This window comes from Staurois parvus, unplaced genomic scaffold (assembly GCF_062004578.1).
Source record: "Staurois parvus isolate SC_StPar_1 unplaced genomic scaffold, SC_StPar_1.0 ptg000525l, whole genome shotgun sequence".
Lineage (NCBI taxonomy): Eukaryota > Metazoa > Chordata > Amphibia > Anura > Ranidae > Staurois > Staurois parvus.
The window spans coordinates 1,051,234-1,057,431 of NW_028318321.1; the positions used below are offsets into that span (position 1 = coordinate 1,051,234).

The 6,198-nt window shown below is 40.5% G+C and overlaps 1 protein-coding gene across 1 annotated transcript in view; it reads right to left on the reverse strand.

Annotated features, from left to right (window-relative positions):
• Positions 1-3,138, reverse strand: part of LOC149451683 (calcium homeostasis modulator protein 3-like) — a 34,993-nt gene extending 31,855 nt beyond the window's left edge. The window contains exon 1 of the mRNA XM_089690255.1: positions 3,061-3,138. The gene's annotated coding sequence lies outside the window, so the exon portion shown is untranslated. The remainder of the gene's footprint in view (positions 1-3,060) is intronic.
• Between the last annotated feature and the right edge of the window lie 3,060 nt (positions 3,139-6,198).

The following is a 6,198-nucleotide window of genomic DNA, read 5'->3' on the forward strand; positions in this document are numbered from 1 at the left end:
AAGCAGTTCAAGGATCTAGATCAGCTCATGTGCTGATGAGAAGCATGCTAATAGGAAGAGAAGTCAGAGTGACAGAGAGATGAGTTCATCTTGCTTCTCCTTTCACTGTCCACTCACAGGCTAGGAAGGGAGGGGGACAGGATGATCTGGGGTTGAGAGGAAGTGGAGTGAAGGAGACCATCTTTTTTCTACCACTGAGGACATCAAGTGGTAGAAAAAAGTACTGCAGCAACATCTATGGATTGAGGCTAGGTTCACACTAATGCGGTGCAGTACATCACATGTGATTTGTGATTCGCACAGGAACAGCACTGCATTCCTGTGCAAATCACATGCAATTTGTGTGCGGTGCAATTGGAGCCATACATTATGTATGACTCAAGTCACACTGCACACGCACCGAACAGGTACAGGACCCTTTTTTGGGTCCGCACTAGAATCGGATTGCATGGGTATTCACACCTATGCAATCCGATTCTGCACATCGCACCACATTTTGTGGACTGATTTTGGGGTGTTGCTAATATACACAACCGCATCGGCACGCATGAACGGGTGCGATTCTGATGCGGTGTGAAATTCGCACAGAAAATGCTGCAAATTCCGCACTACAACAGTGTGAACCCAGCCTTAAGGTAAATAGCGCAACAAAAGCTGGTTTTGTTATTTTGTCTTTAACCACTTTAGCTCTCGCACCTCTATACCTCTTATGAACCAGATTATTTTTTTAATTTCTGTTGTAGGCCTAATTGTTTAGCAATAACTCTGTCTTTACTTAAAATAACACATATATTGGGCTTTTTGGACAAGAAAAACTTTCTTTTCTCTTACAAAAATAATGTTCTTTTCTATGCAATAAATGGAAAAAAATATATTAAACAAATACTATTGTAATCATTGTTGCTGTGTTTTAAAAAATAGCATCTCTACAGATTTAATGCACACACTTTATTCTTTAACAGGGGTATTGAATTAAATGTCCAGTCAGTAAACATTTCTTCCAGTAGAGGTCTGACTCGCATGTTTGTGCTATGAGTCAGATCCTTCACATCACAGCCCCTCTCTCTTCTTAGGCTAGGTTCACAACTCTGTGGTTGGGGAATATGTGCCAAATCGCATGCATTCTTGACCCACAGAGAAATGTGCTGCATTTTAGTTTTAGTCAATGCGTAGGGGTGCCATTAATTCTTAATGGAACCCCACACATTTCCACCTACAGCACATCTTCACGCGCACCAAACAACATGGTGCTGCAGCACCAGGCAGCTTGATGTGGTGTGATTTAAAAAAAAAAGGGTTTGGACTTCTATTACTGCATTTCTCATGAGTAGGGCAGCCCATTAAAATGAATGTGCATGCACAGATCTGATTTAAGCCTCATATCACATTCCTGTTCTTACATCAGCATCCTCAGTCCCCTCTTCACATCACAGTCACTTCCCTTCACATCAAAATCCCCCCTTCACATTACTGACGTCAGCCCCCCCCCACATTACTGTTCTTAACCCCCCCCATTACTGTCCTGAGCCCCCCTCATATTACTGTCCTCAGTTCCTCCCCCTTACAGTCCTCAGTGACCCCATTAATGTCTTCAGCCCTTCCTTTACTGTCTTCAGTGACCCCATTAATGTCCCCAGCCCCTCATTACTGTCCTGAGCCCCCCCATTACTGTCCTCAGTCCCTCATTACTGTCCTAGGCCCTCCCATTACTGCCATGGGTCCCCCCCATTATTGTTCTCAGTACCTCCCATTACTGTCCTGAGCCTCTCCTTAACTGTCCTAAGCCCCCATTACTATCTTCAGTGCCCCCCCCCCCCAATTACCGTCCTAAGCCCTCACCCTTAACTGTTTTTAGTCTCTCCATTACTGTCCTCAGTCCCTCCATTGCTGTCTTGAACCCCCTCTTTTAACGGTCCTGAGTCCCACCATTGCTGTCCTGAACACCCCCTTAACTGTCCTGAGCTCCACCTTAACTGTCCTGAGTCCCTCATTACTGTCCTCAGTCCCTTCCATTATTGTCCTGAGCCCCTTATTACTGTCTTGAGTATAAAAGCAAACCTCATGCACAATGCGTATATCCAGAGCATGCCCATTTGGTCACAGCAGCCTAAAAATGGTTGTGGGTAAGGTCTGTAAATAACAATCCTCAATCAATAGGCACCTAACATCCAATAATCGGCAATTAGCTCTCAACCCAGGAGGCTGGTTAAAATTGGCATACCACAACTCCCTGTGATTTGCAGCTCCAGAGACTCTTAGTAGGAAATTTAAATCTGCCTCACAGGCATCTTAAGGTGCTTGCAAGTATATACAGTACAAGTGGTGCTTTTCATTGACTTCAGATACATTTTAAACTGATAAAATTCCTTTAAAAACATGGAAGAACTTCCAAAATGATCAAAGTCTTAGGTTGTCTTATAGATGGGCAGATATCTATCTAAAAACAAAGGACAGCAAGATATATGCTGGTGCTGAAACAGGTTGCAAGATTTGCCCCAATACTGATCTGATGCACCAGCACCGCAATTTCTCCCACACAGCACTTCTATAGAAGAGGTAAGGATCTGGCTCCATTTACATAAATATTCCCTATCAAATTTAGTTGACACATGACTAATATAAACAGTTGCTGTAATCTTCACAGTAAACACATCTGTGTTTATTTAAAATGATCAAGCAGCATACAGAGTGCAATAACCTACTCATTCATTGTTCCGAATGCTGTAGACTGGTGAGTCTGGTTGGTGAAGTATAATACACTTGTCTTGTCAATTTGCTATTGCACGGCTTCTTCCAGTACTGTATGGGTTTATTTACTAAAGCTGGAGCGTGCAAAATCAGGCTCACTTCTGCATAGAAACCAATCCGCTTCCAGGTTTTATTGCCAAAGCTTAATTGAACAAGCTGAGCTTAGAAGCTGATTGGTTTCTATACAGAAATTAGCCTGATTTTGCACTTTCCAGCTTTAGTAAATAAACCCCTAAATGATCAGAAAGTATTCTGTGTATGAATATTAAAGTTATTTCTATTTATAAGATTAACAAAATCAATTCAACATACCTTAGTGTTGGAAAATCCGAATGAGAAGAGACATTGGTAATCTGATCTTCTGTCTCTCGCACTCATGAATATTAATAAACTGTAGAGAGGTGAATATTTTTTTCCATGCAAATTTAGATTAGAATATTTTTTTTACTCCATTGTAATATATAGTGTAGAGAAAAAAGACGTGTGGATATTGAGCTGTCACACCTTTAAAGTCTACAGGAATAACAGGTTTTATTACTAAACAATGCTAAAAATGCTGTTTGGGGGGAAGAAAACTCAGTTTCAAAAAATGAAAAAGCACAAGTCTTGCATATCACCTGTGTTCATTTTGTGCGAACATACCAAGCCTCCAAAGTTCCCTGTCAATCACTGTCTTTGTGGTTATGGTTCCCACACCTTACTGATTGGACATAAACCAGCATTGGGAAATGTAGAGATAAGGGGATACTACAGGGCTGACTTTTTACTGTATAAGTTTGGTAGGGACATTAAATAGTAAGCACTTTTGAGGGAGGTTCAGGATTCAGGTTCATTGTACTCAGTAGAGCACTGCTGGATATATCAGCGCTATTAGAATAATTAAAATAAATAAGCTAGTTTAGCTACAATAAATGAAATCTAGTTGCTACAACTGCTTTGTTGTCATAAATTGCAACCTCACACTGACTTATGTTTGTGCAGCCAGTCTTGAGGGGTGCTGTAAAGCTTCCACACACCCCAGCAACACTGCCTCCCCCCACTTCCCAAATTTACATACCCTGTTAAGTTTCCTGGGCTCCAATCTTCCTCTGGCAGACCCATGGCCAGCATTGCTGGTACTGCTGGGTAGAGGTGATGGAAATCAGAGAATATCTATTCAGTGTTATTTCCTTCCTACTAAGGCTCTATGTACATGGGATGTGTGGAAACCACTTCTGAACGATGGAAACTGACTGCTGGAAAACGTAGGTTAAAAAACGTCTGTTTAGCTGCGTTTGCATACCGCGCTTATGCACATTTATGTGTGTTTGCGTTTAGAAGCATTTTTTAAAGATAACATCTGGAGACCTTCCAAAATGCCTAGAATGCACTGAAAAACAGTAACCAATTAACTATTTCAGACATTTTGAGAGAAATAGAGAGAGCAGAAGCAAAGAAAGCAGTATGTGTTGAGATTACTTATCTTTTCTGGTTGTATTCACTATGGATCCCATCATGAGCATAATGCAGCACGTTCTACCATTTTTCCTTCACGCAAAACCTGGAACTGACTGGGTCCTTTTGAATACATGGAAAATGCTTTGCATACTTTTCTGATGATTTATTTTTTTATTTCAGGTACTTATATAGAGCTGTCAATTTACACAGCACTTTACATATATATTGTACATTCACATCAGTCCCTAACCCTCAAGGGGTGCACAATCTAAGGTCCCTAGCTTACATTCATACATACACATACTACAGCCAATTTAGACAGGATCCAATTCACCTACCAGCATGTCTTTGGAGTGTGGGAGGAAACTGGAGTATCTGGAGGAAACCCACGCAGGCACAGGGAGAACATGCAAATTCGAGGCAGGAGGTGCTGTGGCTGGGATTCGAACCAACGACCCTAGTACTGCCAGGCGGAAGTGCTAACCATTTAGCAACTGTGCTAATGAAAAAAGGCTCTGGACAGCATTTGGATATAGAACAGTTAAAAAACGCTTCTAAAAGCAAATGCTTATAAACTCAGTTAGCCACATTTACACGCATTTACAAGCATTTGGCGTTTGAAACGCTGATAAAATCTACCCCTGAATGCAAGTTTGGTGCGTTAAAAAAAATTACTGTAATCTCAACTGCCTGTAAACAACTGTAAACGACATAGTGTACATGGACACATAGGAAAACATTAGGGAGAGTTTAGGGGCTGCTAAAAAAATGCAGAAAAACTCCTGAACGTGAGTTTATCAGCTGCAGTGTACATGAACCCTAAGAGCCTGAAAGTGGTTTGTAAAATGTCACTTTCCCTAGCCAGTCTGTAAAAAAGTCTAAAAAAAGAAAAATTTAAGTTACACCTAACCACCAGGAGGCTAGCTATTGGGGGCACTTGCTGGTGGGAGGAGCCTTAATTCCTGGTGAGAGACCCAAAATGAAGAGGAGGATGTGGGCTGCTCTGCAAAACCATTGCACAGAGCAGGTAAGTATAACAAGTCTGTTATTTTTTTTAATTCTCTCCTTTAGAATCACTTTAATACGTATTTACTATGATTTTCAGCGCCATCTAATGGCCATAATGTGGATATTTTCCAAACCACTCATCATTTATAAATGAATAACATTTGACCTGGAGCCTAATGACATTTTGCTCCAATTTGCACAGTATGAACGGACATGCAGTTTCACTGGGTAAAAATTTTTTGTAAAAAAATTCCTCTAATGTGGTCTGTTCATAGTAAAAATATGTTGTTATCAAACTGGACCACTGTGGTCACTCTTGCTGTCTTCTCATTGTAAATGTTCTAGTCTTTAAAATGTGCATCTCACCCAAGGTGATTTTTTTCAAGCATAGCAAAGAACAAAGGTAAGTACACCATACCATGTACAATATTCATCAAGGATTCAGTTCATTTTGTTTGCAGATATCCTATATATCCAAGGTAATACCTCAGTTCCTGCTGTCACCAGAAAAGCATGTTTTGTCTTCCCAATGTAAAACGCAGACAATATAACCTGACAAAGGCCCTAACTCTTCCTTTATAAAAAAAAAAAAAATCTTTGAGTGTGCTTTAATTTATTGCAGAATACCAAGATGAAGAAAAATAATGTGTGTGCACCTAGCTCCCTCTTGTGGTTAGTAGTTGTACTGAATGCAAAAGGAAGGTGGCCGCAGGTAGAAAAACTGACTCCGTATAGGCATTATGGGAGATCTACTAAACTCGGTGCATTCAGAATCTGGTGCAGCTGTGCATGATAGCCAATCAGCTTCTAACTTAAGCTTGTTCAATTGAGCTTTGACAGTATAACCTAAAAGCTGTTTGGTTTCTATGCAGAGCTGCACCAGATTTTGCACCATGCACTTTTAGTAAATGACCCCCAAATTGCATAAGTAAAACAGTCTGCTGCTGTGAATTTTGCTAGTTTTTTTTAACCATTCTGCAAGTATAAATAAATCAGTAATATTAA